The 16,070-nt window shown below is 39.9% G+C and overlaps 1 pseudogene; it reads right to left on the minus strand.

Moving 5' to 3' along the window:
- Positions 1-889: 889 nt before the first annotated feature.
- Positions 890-2,627, minus strand: LOC128572367 (tropomyosin alpha-3 chain-like; annotated as a pseudogene).
- Positions 2,628-16,070: the final 13,443 nt, after the last annotated feature.

The following is a 16,070-nucleotide window of genomic DNA, read 5'->3' on the forward strand; positions in this document are numbered from 1 at the left end:
AATTTTCTTTAAGAAGACAGGAGAGCAATTATGTGGTCCACTCAACATAAGGAGCACATGATCCATTCTCTAAGTCCTTGGCAAGGGGGTAGAGACAGGATAAAAATCTGGTCTCAGAGATCTTACCATCTTAATTTGGTCACTTCTAAGGAAAAAAATAAAAGTTGTCCAAAGATATCTTAAAGCTGAAAACCTCACAGCATGTTTTTGTTGTTTGGCTAACTCCTCCTGGGATCATCTTGCTGGTTTGGCTGGTACTTTGAGAAGTGAGGTTGTCCATAGAGGAGTCTCTCCCTGGGCTCTGGTGCTCAGTAAGGCAGGCCCATACCTTTCCCCCCCTCTTTTAAGAAGAGGGCAATATGAATTAAACTGAAAAGTCATCTTTCTTTTTTTTTTTTTTTTTGACCGGGGCTGGGTTTGAACCCGCCACCTCTGGCACATGGGACCGGCACCCTACTCCTTGAGCCACAGGCGCCCTTGAAAAGTCATCTTTCAAAAGTGAGAAAGGGATTAAATTGCTGCTTCAAGAGCTGGAGAAGTATCTGGAATGTTTTACAAATGGTTGCCAGAACAACAAAAAAGGTAGTTACAAAATGTGTACATCACAACATGCTTTTAAAGACATTTGGCATTATGCTGACATTCCCTTAAGTGTTGTTCCCGAAGATGCTCAGCCTCTAGCCCATCTGGAATTTCTAGGAAGAGAAAGAGATAGTTTGCCAAAAAAGACATGGCAGTGGGGTGGGTAGGGGATGGAGGGGGCGGAGAAAGGAGAAAGCAGCCTTCCAGTTAAAGATCAGCCCTCAGTTTAAAGGTCAGCTTCAGGCAGGCTGGCCTCAGGAGGAGTCAGGGTCAGAGGGAGAAGTGGCGCAGGGGGGACTGGGATGCTCTAGTCATTCAGGTCAAGCAGAGTCCGGTCCAGCATCCTTTGTGTACAGAGATGCTCCTCTTTGGTACATTTCAGTTTATGTTCCAAATCATCCATTGTCTTTTCCATCTTGGCTACCGATCTCTCAGCAGACTCAGCTCGGGTCTCTGCCTCCTTGAGTTTATCAGTAAGAATCTTTATCTCTTCCTCATATTTGTCTTCTTTTTGAGCATACTTTTCTTTTTTCTTTTTTTTTTTTTTTTTTTTGTAGAGACAGAGTCTCACTTTATGGCCCTCGGTAGAGTGCCATGGTGTCACACAGCTCACAGCAACCTCCAACTCCTGGGCTTAGGCGATTCTCCTGCCTCAGCCTCCAGAGTAGCTGGGACTACAGGCGCCCGCCACAATGCCCAGCTATTTTTTGGTTGCAGTTTGGCCGGGGCCGGTTTTGAACCCGTCACCCTCGGTATATGGGGCCGGCGCCTTACTGACCGAGCCACAGGTGCCGCCCTTGAGAATACTTTTCTTTTTTTTTTTTTTTTTTTGACACATGAAAAGTCTTTATTAATCCCCTTGTGAAAACATCTATACAACGGCTGCAGATAACATCACTGTAGAGTCTTTAGTCCTTCGCCTGTTATCCAATCTCCAGCTCACTTTTTGCCAGCACCAACATTAGCCTTTGCAGTCCCCCTGACTTTCTTCATTGTGTTCTTGCGTTCCTTTCGCTGCTTTCTTGATGTCTTTTTCTTCTCGTACAGGCCATGCCTTGCAAGTCTATGTTTGGGTTCATTTTTCTTTGCATAATCCAAAGATCGTAAATCATGCCAAAGCCCGTTGTCTTCCCACCACCAAAGTGAGTTCTGAATCCAAATACGAAGATGACATCAGGTGTGGTCTTGTACATTTTGGCTAGTTTTTCTCTAATTTCTGTCTTTGGTACTGTTGCTTTCCCAGGGTGAAGGACATCAATGACCATTTGTTTCCTCTGAAGTAGTCGGTTAGTCATGAACTTCCTGGTCCGGATAGTTACTGTGTCATTCATGATGGCGGGTGATCCTCGGGCAGCCAGGGAGGAAGAGCGAGAATACTTTTCTTCAGCAGTGTTCAGACACTTGAGGTTCTGGTCCATCAGTCTGATCTGCTCATCCATCTCTCGGCACCGGGACTCCACCAGCTCGGCTTATTCCTCTGTGCGTTCTAAGTCTCCTTCAATAATGACCAACTTAAGGGCCACCTCTCGATATTTCCTATCTGCCTCTTCTGCAATATGTTTCGCTTCTTCGAGCTGGATTCCCTGCAGTTCCATCTTCTCTTCATCTTTTACGGCCCGGTTTTCAATAACCTTCATACCCCTCTCACTCTTGTCAGCAGCTTTTTCTGCTTCCTCCAACTTTTGCAGGACAGTGGCTAGGCGCTCTTGGGCACGATCCAGCTCCTCTTCAACCAGCTGGATCCTGCGGTTCCAGGAGGCCACCTCAGCCTTGGCCTGCTTCCGGGTCCACCTTTCTCCCTCCACTTTCCGCTGGAGACACTTGGCTCTGTCCTCTGCATCATCGGCCTGCTGCTGTGGACCTTGGATCTTGCGCAGGAAGGATAAGGACAAATGGCCAGAAGAAATCAACACCCAGGTAAACTTTTCTGTCTGGGAAGAGGGTATCCCTAGGAAAGTCCCCAGGACCACTTCATCTGAGGTCTACTTTCAATCTGAAGCTCAACCACCACAAAAAGCCTATACCCTTTTAAACATGAAGCATTAATAGACATAGTCCCTTTGATGGACAACTTTATGGGGTATGGGCCCATGAGGCCCTACCAATCTTCATATAACACCCCTATAGTTTTCATTGAAAAGCCTGGAACAGATGACTACTTACTGTCCAAGACCTAAGGGTAGTAAATGAAGTAGTATTGGATTCTCATCTGATGCTACCTAACCCTTCTATTCTTTTGAAATTGTATCTTTAATATACAATTACTTTGTGTTGTACTTGGTGTCGCTCTGCCTGTATCCCCAGGGATACACGCTCCATTTTCAGTCCATTTTGTACTTGATAATAGGAAACTTGCACAAATACGAGTTTGGTGGAAGAGAGAAGTAATCCTTGGCTTTCTCTGTCCTCTGATTCCCCTTTGCAGATGTTAGGTTTATCAAGTGAGCTGGAGCAGTGGTGGGTTCTGACTAGTTTTCACCAAGAATGTTTCTAATCCTATAAAGATAATCATCTCATTTTTTTTTATTTTTTATTTATGTATTTATTTATTTATTTATTTTTTGCAGTTTTTGGCCGGGGCTGGGTTTGAACACACCACGTCTGGTATATGGGGCCAGTGCCCTACTCCTTTGAGCCACAGGTGCCACTCATCATCTCATGTTTTGCAGCAGTGACTTTTCTGTCTTAATTTTTTTCCTTGGCTTTCACAAATTATGCTGTGAAAATAAAAAATGCTACAAACACAGATGAAAATCAATTTGTTACCAAAATACCAAATGGGAATAACACTTACTTTTTAATCTTTTTTCATTATAAAGAAATTCATTTGACGGCGGCACCTGTGGCTCAGTTGGTAAGGCGCCGGCCCCATATGCCGAGGGTGGCGGGTTCAAACCCAGCCCCGGCTGAACTGCAACCAAAAAATAGCTGGGCTTTGTGGCCGGCACCTGTAGTCCCACCTACTCCGGAGGCTGAGGCAGGAGAATCGCTTAAGCCCAGGAGTTGGAGGTTGCTGTGAGCTGTGTGATGCCATGGCACTCTACCGAGGGCCATAAAGTGAGACTCTGTCTCTACAAAAAAAAAAAAAAAGAAAAAAATTCATTTGAGATCTGCCACCGTACACTTCCAGTGTCAGCAGCGTTCAAACAACTCTGCAAGGTTTTCTAATCTTGGTGTATCAGGGCCTCACAGTTGTGTTTTCATTGACATGTGTTGGTGTCTTGCTGGGTGATGTTTATTTTTGTTCTTGGATGGTGTTTTGTGGGTTTACTTTTTTTTCTTTTGAGACAGAGCCTCAAGCTGTCACCCTGGGTATAGTGCCGTGGCGTCACAGCTCACAACAACCTCCAACCTCCAATTCTCTTGCCTAAACCTCCCAAGTAGCTGAGACCACAGGTGCCCACCACAATACCTGGCTACTTTTTTGGTTATAGTTGTTATTGTTGTTTTGGTAGACCCAGGCTGGATTTGAACCTGCCAGCTCTGGTGTATGTGGCTGGCACCTTGGCTACCAACTCTTGGGTCCAACATCATGACAGTGTACCAGTTTATATGACATTGTCTGTGATGGAGTAATTAGCCAGTGAACAAAAGTAACTGTATTGGAAAACCTCCTTCACTCCCCTGATATGTCTGAAGATAAAAGAAAAATTGGAAAAAAATAGACAATTAGTGATATTGAGAATATCAAGTGTAATACAACAACACCTTTGATGGAATTCAAAGGAACAAAAGAATTCCAAAATCACTTTGAAGGATAGATTAGGCACTGGTATCAGGATATAGCTTCCCAAGGGGAGTACTTTGAATATGAATATAGTGATTTTTAGGAATGAGGTATGTAGCAGAGTCTACCATAAAAAGGCAAATTACATAGATTTTCATGAGGAGAAAATCTCCCCTTTTCTCCAATGTCACTTTATTCATAGATGAGTCTGTTAAGAGTTAGTGTTTGGCGGCGCCTGTGGCTCAGTTCATAAGGCGCCGACCCCATATACCGAGGGTGGCGGGTTCAAACACGGCCCCGGCTGAACTGCAACCAAAAAATAGCTGGGCGTTGTGGCGGGTGCCTGTAGTCCCAGCTACTTGGGAGGCTGAGGCAACAGGATCGCTTAAGCCCAGGAGTTGGAGGTTGCTGTGAGCTGTGTGATGCCATGGCACTCTACCCAGGGCCAGAGTCTCTACAAAAAAAAAGAGTTAGTGTTTATTCTTCTGGATACTTCCTATGAATTTATAAATGCACATATTTTTATAAGAATAGATTATATCATTCTCTATTGTTCTTTTAAATACTATTTTCCAAGATGTAGTTAATTGATATCTATTTATGGCAGTTTGAGATCAGAACTGAAGCCTATTTCATAAATTCTCAGGCCTGCTCTCTATTAGTAGCTCATCAATTCTTACGGTTAAACTTCATGTCCCAAGAGAACTATAACATGTAAACTAAAAATTGTATTGCACATGTAGCTTGTATTTGAAGAAATGTTCTGATTTTAAACTGATTTCTTGTTTATCATCATTAAATTATTCTCATCTACCGGAATGATAAAATGCTATCTTACAACTACAAGGAGAGCTGTGGGTTTGGTAAACTCAAAGTGAGGATGAAGAAGTGAAGAGACATCAGACCTGTAACCCACACATGCAGTTACAACAAATGTTATTGTATAAAATGCAAAATTACCTAAATTTAAATACTCAAAACCATTAATGTTTATCTCATGCTCTGTAATCTGGAAATTATTTGGCAAAGTACAAAAGAAAGCCATGTGCTATTATTTTTCCTACATCAAAATTTAGTACACTTATAAATATTGGATAATCCCAGTGTCAAATGCCTATACAAATGTGTAAATAAAATAGAACAAATGTGGCCAGGCACAGAGGCTCCCACCTGTAATTCTAGCACTCTGGGAGGCAGAGGCAAGAGATTGCTTGAGCTCAGGAGTTTCTGACTAGCCAGCAGAAGGAAACCCTGTCTCTACTGAAAATAGAAAAACTACCCAAGGCTGGTGGCATACCCCTGTAGTCTCAGCTGCTCAGGAGGGTGTGGAAAAAGAATTGCCCTAGCTCAACTGTTTGAGGTTGCTGTGAGCTATCATGATGCCATGGCACTCTAGCCAGGGTGACAGAGTGAGACTCTATCTCAAAGAAATATACACAATAAATGTCACACAAATGGCAATAAATAATTAGGTTTAATATCCTATAATAAAATAAGATCAACCAAAATAAATAAAAAAGCTTAAAACTAGGCAAGTGTTATTAACAAGGTAGAGAATTTCTTTTGTTAGTAACCAATATTAAAATTATAGAGGGGTTGGTCGAGGGGGCTTACACCTGTCGTACCGTGGGAAGCTGAGGAGGAAGAATTGCTTGAGCTTAGGAGTTCAAGACTTGCCCGAGTGAGAGTGAGGCCCTGATTCCTAAGAAAATGAAAAATCCAGCTGGGCACCTAGGTGAGCAGCTGTAAACCCAGTGGCCTCTGGAAGCCAAGCCAGCAAGATGCCCACAGCACCTAGTCTGAGGTTGCAATGAGCTATGACGCCATTGCACTCTGCTCAGGGACTCTGTCTCAACAACAACAATAAAAAAATAAAATTATAGAGGGAATGCATATTATCAATAAGGATCTAATATACCTTATGAGAAATTTATACAAAGAAAATATAAATGACAATAACATGATTTCACCACGGTTTCTTAAGACAGAAAAAATGTAAACATTTCTCCCTAGAATGTGCTATCAAAGGTTAGTGGATAACAGTGCTTCATGTACTGAGAGTGGAAGAGTAAAGATCTCCATCATTTTCTGAATTAGGGAACGAGAATAACAACATGTATTCACTTTGCTGCTTCCTATGGTATACAGAAATGTATGAGCAATTAAACCCTCATATGCTTTTATTTATTTTTTTATTTTTATTAAACCATAGCTGTGTACATTAGTGTGATCGTGGGGCACCATACACTTGGTTCATAGATCGTTTGACACATTTTCATCACATTAGTTAATATAGCTTTTGTAGCATTCTCTTAGTTATTTTGCTAAGACCTTTACATTCCACATTTACTAGGATTCACATATACCCTTGTAAGATGCACCACAGGTATAATCCCATTAATCTCTCTCCTTCCCCCTCCCTCCCCCCTCCCTCCCCTCCCTTTCCCCTTTCTCCCTATTCTTAGGTTATCACTGGGATATAGTTTTCATGTGAAGGTCCTACATTAGTTTCATAATAAGGGTGAGTGCATTAGGTACTCTCTCTTCAATTCTTGAGACACTTCACTAAGAAGAATATGTTCCAGTTCCATCCATGCAAACATGAAAGAGGTAAAGTCTCCATCTTGCTTTAAGGCTGCATAATATTCCATTGTGTACATATACCACAATTTATTGATCCATTCGTGGATCGATGGGCACTTGGGCTTTTTCCATGACTTAGCAATTATGAATAGGGCTGCAATAAATATTCTGATACAAATATCTTTGTTATGGTGTGATTTTTGGTCTTCTGGGTATATGCCCAGTAGGGGGATTACAGGATTGAATGGCAGATCTATTTTTACATCTCTAAGTGTTCTCCATATCTCTTTCCAAAAGGAATGTATTAATTTGCATTCCCACCAGCAGTGCAAAAGTGTTCCCTTTTCTCCACATCCACGCCAATATCTCTGGTCTTGGGATTTTGTGACATAGGCTCGTCTCACTGGAGTTAGATGATATCTCAAAGTAGTTTTGATTTGCATTTCTCTGATGATTAAAGATGATGAGCATTTTTTCATATGTCTGAAGGCCATGTGTCTGTCTTCTTCAAAGAAGTTTCTCTTCAAGTCCCTTGCCCAGCCTGCAATGTGATCCCTTGTTCTTTTCTTGCTAATGCGTTTGAGTTCTCTGTGGATTCTGGTTATTAAACCTTTGTCGGAGACATAACCTGCAAATATCTTCTCCCATTCTGAGGGCTGTTTGCTTGCTTTACTTACTGTGTTCTTGGCTGTGCAGAAGCTTTTTAGTTTGATCAAGTCCCAGTAGTGTATTTTTGAAGCAGCTTCAATTGCCCGGGGGGTCCTTCTCATAAAAAACTCGACCAACCCAATTTCTTCAAGGGTTTTCCCTACACTCTCTTCTTGTATTTTTATAGTTTCATGTCTTAGGTTGAAATCTTTAATCCAGTGAGAGTCTATCTTGGTTAATGGTGAGAGGTGTGGGTCCAGTTTCAGTCTTCTACAGGTTGCCAGCCAGTTCACCCAGCACCATTTGTTAAGTAGGGAATCTTTTCCCCACTGAATGTTTTTAATTGGCTTGTCAAAGATTAAATAACGGTAAGTAGCTGGATTCATCTCTTGGTTCTCTACTCTGTTCCAGACATCTACTTCTCTGTTTTTGTGCCAGGACCATGCTGTTTTGATCACTATCGATTTCTAGTATAGTCTGAGGTCTGGTAGCGTGATTCCTCCTGCTTTGTTTTTATTTTTGAATAATGTCTTGGGTATTCGAGGTTTTTTCTGATTCCATATAAAACGAAGTATTATTTTTTCAAGATCTTTAAAGTATGACAGTGGAGCCTTAATGGGGATTGCGTTGAAATTATATATTGCTTTGCTTAGTATGGACATTTTAACAATGTTGATTCTTCCCAACCATGAGCATGGTACATTTTTCCATTTGTTAACATTCTCAGCTATCTCTTTTCTTAGAGTTTCATAGTTCTCTTTATATACATCTTTCATGTCCTTTGTTAGATAAACTCCCAAGTATTTCATCTTCCTTGGCACTACTCTGAATGGGATAGAGTCCTTAATTGTTTTTTCTTTTTTTTTTTTTTTTTTTATTGTTGGGGATTCATTGAGGGTACAATAAGCCAGTTACACTGATTGCAATTGTTAGGTAAAGTCCCTCTTGCAATCATGTCTTGCCCCCATAAAGTGTGACACACACTAAGGCCCCACCCCCCTCCCTCCATCCCTCTTTCTGCACCCCCCCATAACCTTAATTGTCATTAATTGTCCTCATATCAAGATTGAGTACATAGGATTCATGCTTCTCCATTCTTGTGATGCTTTACTAAGAATAATGTCTTCCACTTCCATCCAGGTTAATACGAAGGATGTAAAGTCTCCATTTTTTTTAATGGCTGAATAGTATTCCATGGTATACATATACCACAGCTTGTTAATCCATTCCTGGGTTGGTGGGCATTTAGGCTGTTTCCACATTTTGGCGATTGTAAATTGAGCTGCAATAAACAGTCTAGTGCAAGTGTCCTTATGATAAAAGGATTTTTTTCCTTCTGGGTAGATGCCCAGTAATGGGATTGCAGGATCGAATGGGAGGTCTAGGTTGAGTGCTTTGAGGCTTCTCCATACTTCCTTCCAGAAAGGTTGTACTAGTTTGCAGTCCCACCAGCAGTGTAAAAGTGTTCCCTTCTCTCCACATCCACGCCAGCATCTGCAGTTTTGAGATTTTGTGATGTGGGCCATTCTCTCTGGGGTTAGATGGTATCTCAGGGATGTTTTGATTTGCATTTCTCTAATATATAGAGATGATGAACATTTTTTCATGTGTTTGTTAGCCATTCATCTGTCGTCTTTAGAGAAAGTTCTATTCATGTCTCTTGCCCATTGATATAAGGGATTGTTGGCTTTTTTCATGTGGATTAATTTGAGTTCCCTATAGATCCTGGTTATCAAGCTTTTGTCTGATTGAAAATATGCAAATATCCTTTCCCATTGTGTGGGTTGTCTCTTTGCTTTGGTTATCGTCACCTTAGCTGTACAGAAGCTTTTCAGTTTAATGAAGTCCCATTTGTTTATTTTTGTTGTTCTTGCAATTGCCATGGCAGTCTTCTTCATGAAGTCTTCCCCCAGGCCAATATCTTCCAGTGTTTTTCCTATGCTTTCTTTGAGGATTTTTATTGTTTCGTGCCTTAAATTTAAGTCCTTTATCCATCTTGAATCAATTTTTGTGAGTGGGGAAAGGTGTGGGTCCAGTTTCAGTCTTTTACACGCAGACATCCAGTTCTCCCAACACCATTTATTGAATAGGGAGTCTTTCCCCAAAGGTAAGTTCTTGTTTGGTTTATCGAAGATTAGGTGGTTGTAAGATGTTAGTTTCATTTCTTGGTGTTCAATTCGATTCCAAGTGTCTATGTCTCTGTTTTTGTGCCAGTACCATGCTGTCTTGAGCACTATGGCTTTGTAGTACAGACTAAAATCTGGTATGCTGATGCCCCCAGCTTTATTTTTGTTACTAAGAACTGCCTTAGCTATACGGGGTTTTTTTCGGTTCCATACAAAACGCAGAATCATTTTTTCCAAATCTTGAAAGTACGATGTAGGTACTTTGATAGGAATGTCATTGAATAGGTAGATTGCTTTGGGAAGTATAGACATTTTAACAATGTTGATTCTTCCAAGCCATGAGCATGGTATGTTCTTCCATTTGTTAATATCCTCTGCTATTTCCTTTCTGAGGAGTTCATAGTTTTCTTTATAAAGGTCCTTCACCTCCTTCGTTAGGTATATTCCTAGGTATTTCATTTTCTTTGAAACTATGGTGACGGGAGTTGTGTCCTTAATTAGCTTCTCCTCTTGACTGTTATTGGTGTATACAAAGGCTACTGACTTGTGGACATTGATTTTATATCCTGAAACATTACTGTATTTTTTGATGACTTCTAGGGGAGTCTTGTGGTTGAGTCTTTGGGGTTCTCTAAGTATAAGATCATGTCGTCAGCAAAGAGGGAGAGTTTGACCTCCTCTGCTCCCATTTGGATTCCCTTTATTTCCTTGTCTTGCCTAATTGTATTGGCTAGAACTTCCAGCACTATGTTGAATAGTAAAGGTGACAGAGGACAACCTTGTCTGGTTCCTGTTCTAAGAGGAAAAGCTTTCAGTTTTACTCCATTCAGTAAAATATTGGCTGTGGGTTTGTCATAGATAGCTTCAATCAGTTTTAGAAATGTGCCACCTATGCCTATACTCTTCAGTGTTCTAATTAGAAAAGGATGCTGGATTTTATCAAATGCTTTTTCTGCATCTATTGAGAGGATCATGTGATCTTTATTTTTGCCTCTGTTAATATGGTGGATAACGTTTATGGACTTGCGTATGTTGAACCAGCCTTGCATCCCTGGGATGAAGCCTGCTTGATCATGATGAATGACTTTTTTGATGATAAGCTGTAATCTATTGGCTAGGATTTTGTTGAGAATTTTTCCATCTATATTCATGAGTGAGATTGGTCTGAAATTCTCCTTTTTGTTTGGGTCTTTTCCTGGTTTTGGTATCAGGGTGATGTTTGCTTCATAGAATGTGTTGGGGAAGATTCCTTCTTCCTCAATTTTTTGGAATAATTTCTGCAGTACAGGAATAAGCTCTTCCTTGAAGGTTTGATAGAATTCTGGAGTGAAGCCATCTGGACCAGGGCATTTTTTAGTTGGAAGCTTTTTTATTGTTTCTTTGATCTCAGTGCTTGAAATTGGTCTGTTCAGGAGGTCTATTTCTTCCTGGCCAAGTCTAGGGAGAGGGTGTGATTCCAAATATTGATCCATTTCCTTCACATTGTCAAATTTCTGGGCATACAGTTTCTGGTAGTATTCAGAGATGATCTCTTGTATCTCTGTGGGATCAGTTGTTATTTCCCCTTTATCATTTCTGATTGAGGTTACTAGAGATTTTACTTTTCTATTTCTAGTTAGTCTGGCCAATGGTTTATCTATTTTATTTATTTTTTCAAAAAACCAACTCCTTGTTTCATTAATTTTCTGAATGATTCTTTTGTTTTCAATTTCATTGATCTCTGATTTGATTTTGGAGATTTCTTTTCTTCTACTGAGTTTAGGCTTAGATTGTTCTTCTTTTTCCAATTCCATAAGGTCTCTTGTGAGATTGTTGATGTGCTCTCTGTCTGTTTTTCGAATGTAGGCATCTAAAGTGATGAATTTTCCTCTCAAAACTGCTTTTGCAGTATCCCACAAGTTTTGGTAGCTTGTGTCTTCATTGTTGTTATGCTTAAGGAAGTTAGTGATTTCCTGTTTGATTTCTTCCTGCACCCATCTGTTATTCAACAGAAGATTGTTTAATTTCCATGCCTTTGGATGGGGAAGAGACATAGATTGGTTGACTGGATTCAAAAACACAAGCCATCCATTTGCTGTCTGCAAGAAACTCACCTGGCTTCGAAAGACAAATTAAAGCTCCGAGTCAAGGGTTGGAAGACAGTTTTTCAGGCAAATGGAATTCAGAAGAAAAGATTAGTTGCAATCTTATTTTCAGATACATGTGGATTTAAAGCAACTAAAGTCAAAAAAGACAAAGATGGTCACTTTATATTGGTCAAGGGAAAGCTACAACAAGAAGACATTTCAATTCTAAATATCTATGCACCCAATTTAAATGCTCCCAGATTCTTGAAACAGACCTTACTTAGTCTGAGCAATATGATATCTGATAATACCATCATAACAGGGGACTTTAACACACCTCTTACAGAGCTGGACAGATCCTCTAAACAGAAATTAAACAAAGATATAAGAGATTTAAATGAGACCCTACAACAATTATGCTTGATAGACGCATATAGAACACTCCACCCCAAAGATAAAGAATATACATTCTTCTCATCACCCCATGGAACATTCTCCAAAATTGATCATATCCTGGGACACAAAACAAATATCAACAGAATCAAAAGAATTGAAATTTTACCTTGTATCTTTTCAGACCGTAAGGCACTAAAGGTGGAACTCAACTTAATTGTTTTTTCAACTTGACTATTGTTGGTATATATAAAGTCTACCTATTTATGAATGTTCATTTTGTAACCTGAGACACTGCTGTATTCCTTAATCACTTCTAAGAGTTTTGTAGTAGAGTCCCTAGTATTTTCCAGATATACAATCATATCATCTGCAAAGAGCAAAAGTTTGATCTCTTCAGACCCTATGTGGATACCGTTGATCGCCTTTTCTTCCCTAATTGTGGTGGTTAAAACTTCCATTACAATGTTAAAGAGCAATGGAGACAATGGGCAGCCTTGTCTGGTTCCAGATCTAAGTGGAAATGATTCCAATTTAACTCCATTCAATATGATATTGGCTGTGGGTTTGCTGTAGATGGCCTCTATCAGTTTAAGAAATGTCCCTTCTATACCAATTTTCTTAAGTGTTCTAATCATGAATGGATGTTGGATGTTATCAAAAGCTTTTACTGCATCGATTGAGAGAATCATATGGTCTTTGTTTTTTAATTTGTTTATGTGCTGGATTACATTTATAGATTTACGTATATTGAACCAGCCTTGAGACCCTGGGATAAAACCGACTTGGTCATGATGTATGATTTGTTTGATATGTTGCTGGATTCTGTTTGTTAGAATCTTGTTGAATATTTTTGCATTTATATTCATTAGTGATATTCGTCTATAATTTTCTTTTCTTGTTGGGTCTTTCCCTGGTTTGGGGATCAGGGTGATGTTTGCTTCATCAAATGTGTTGGGTAGTCTTTCTTTTTCTGCCTTTTGGAACAGGTTGAGTAGTATAGGTATTAATTCCTCTTTAAAGGTTGGTAGAATTCTGACGTGAAACCATCTGGTCCCGGGCTTTTCTTTTTGGGGAGATTTTGTATGGTTGATGATATTTCTGAACTTGATATGGGCCTGTTCAACATTTCCACTTTTTTTTTATTAAGTCTTGGAAGGTGATGTGTTTCTAAGTAACGGTCGATTTCCTTCAGAATTTCGTATTTCTGAGAGTAAAGTTTCTTGTAATATTCATTAAGGATTTTTTGGATTTCTGAGGAGTCTGTTGTTATTTCGTCTTTGTTATCTCTGATTGATGAGATTACAGATTTTACTCTTTTTTTCCTGATTAGGTTGGCCAAAGGTTTATCTATTTTGTTGACCTTTTCAAAAACCAGCTTTTTGATTTATTGATCTGTTGTATTATTCTTTTGTTTTCAATTTCATTTAGTTCTGCTCTGATTTTGGTTATTTCTTTTCTTTTACTGGATTTGGGGTTGGATTGTTCTTCCATTTCCAGTCTCTTGAGATGTCCCATTAAGTTGCTTACTTCCTCTTTTTCTGTTCTCCTGAGGAAGGCTTGCAGTGCTATAAATTTCCCTCTTAGAACTGCCTTTGCTGTGTCCCAGAAGTTCTGATAGTTTGTGTCTTCATTGTCGTTTTGTTCCAGAAATTTTGCAATTTCATTCTTGATCTCATCTCTGACCCAGCTATAATTCCTCATAAGGTTATTTAACTTCCATGTTTTCGTATGTGTATGCAGATTCCTGTTGTTACTCATCTCAAGTTTTATTCCATGATGGTCCGAGAAGATGCATGGATTAATTTCTATTCCTTTAAATTTGCTGAGGTTAGACTTGTGACCTAAGATGTGATCGATTCTGGAGTAAGTTCTGTGGGCTGATAAGAAGTATGTGTATTCAGTTTTGTTGGGATGAAATGTTCTGTAGATGTCAGCTAAATCTAAATGCTGGATGGTTAGATTTAAATCTAGAATTTCTTTACTCAGCTTTTTGTTGGAGGTCAATCCAGCACTGCCAAAGGAGTGTTAAAATCTCTGACTATTATAGAGTTAGAGGAAATCAAGTTGCTCATGTCTGTTAGAGTTTCTCTTATAAATTGAGATGCATTCTGTTTGGGTGCATAGATATCAATAATTGAAATCTCAGCATATTGAGTCTTACCCTTAACAAATATGAAGTGACCATTTTTGTCCTTCCTTAGTTTTGTTGGTTTAAAGCCTATTGTGTCTGCAAATAAAATTGCAACTCCTGCTTTTTTCTGGTTACCATTTGCCTGAAATACGGATGACCATCCTTTCACCCTGAGTCTGTATTTGTCTTTTAAGTTAAGATGTGACTCTTGTATGCAACAAATGTCTGGCCTGAGTTTTCGTATCCAGTCAGCTAACCTATGTCTCTTTAGAGGGCTGTTTATGCCATTCACATTAATGGAGAGCATTGATAAATTTGGTGAAATTTGGGGTATTGAGTTTTTTAAAAGTCCAGTGGGCATTTTTAATCCTTTTGCCATTGTGGAAGTTAGAGTTTGACCAGAAGTTTCTGAGTGAGTTTACTTTTGTAGTAGAGGATTTGGTTGGTTATTGTGGAGAATAGGTCTGAGAATATCCTGAAGAGCTGGTTCAGTTATGGCAAATTTCTTTAGCATATGTATGTCATTAAAGCATTTAATTTCTCCATCATAAATGAAACTCAGTTTCGCTGGGTACAAGATCTGGGGTTGAAAGTTATTTTGCTTGAGGAGATTAAACGTTGATGACCACCCTCTTCTGGCTTGAAAAGTTTCAGCAGAGAGATCTGCAGTCATTCTAATGTTCTTCCCTTTGAAGGTAATAGATTTCGTCCTCCTGGCAGCTTTGAGAATTTTCTCCTTCATATTAACTTTAGTGAAGTTAATTATGATATGCCTGGGGGATGTCTTATTGGGGTTGAGTCATGCTGGGGTTCTGAAGCTATCTGCTATCTGAATTTCAGTTTCTCCAGGCATGTCTGGAAAATTCTCTTTCATAATTTCCTGCAGATGGGGCTCTGCGCCAAGTGAGGCCACTTCAACTGTTTCAGGAATTCCTATGAGACGGATATTTGCCTTCTTCAAGTTATCCCAGAGCTCTCTGACTGAGTGATCCATTTTTGCTCTCCATTTCTCTTCCTCTTTGAGAGTTTGGGAGCATTCAAAGGCTTTATCTTTGATGTCGGAGATTCTTTCTTCTGCTTGGTCCATTCTATTGCTAAGGGATTCCACTGTATTTTTCATATCTCTGAGGGCTGCAAATTCTTGTTTCAGTGTGTCTAAGTCTTTGGTGGTTTTGTCTTTAAATTCGTTAAATTCTTGAGACAGCTTTTGAATTTCTCCATGAATTCCTAATTCCATTTTGTTAATCTTGCTTGCCATCCAAATTCTGAATTCGATTTCTGACATCTCAGCCAGTTGTTTGTGAATGGGATCTTCAATTACATCTGCCGTATCTTTCCTTGGGGGGGTTGTTCTATTCTGGTTATTCATGTCACCAGAGTTTTTCCGCTGATTCCACCCCATGATTGTTTTACTCCCTTTGATTTTCCTCTGGTGTTTTGTCGAGGACCCGTACAGTGCTGTGGCTTGAGAAACTGGGGCCCTGTTTGGTGTAGATGGGCTAAGTGGTTCTGACTTGTTTTCAGCTGGTTTCTATGTGACCCTAGTGAAATAGTTACTCTGGGTTGAAGTCTCAGCTGTGGAGAAAAACCAGCAATTAAGTCACCCCATCCACCACAGGCAACAAATGGAAAAGGAAAATCAAACCTTCCTACAACCACACACCCAGGGCACCACCTGGATAGTCCCCAGGTGAGTGACTCTGTTCAAAAGGTCCAAGTCAATTGTCTCAGTCAACAGCTGCCTCGGGTGGGAGAGTTCAAGAGGTCCCTGGGAACTGGGTCACAGGGGTCTGGTGACTGCTCTAAAATGG

The sequence above is a fragment of the Nycticebus coucang genome, chromosome 20 (genome assembly GCF_027406575.1).
Source record: "Nycticebus coucang isolate mNycCou1 chromosome 20, mNycCou1.pri, whole genome shotgun sequence".
Taxonomy (NCBI): domain Eukaryota; kingdom Metazoa; phylum Chordata; class Mammalia; order Primates; family Lorisidae; genus Nycticebus; species Nycticebus coucang.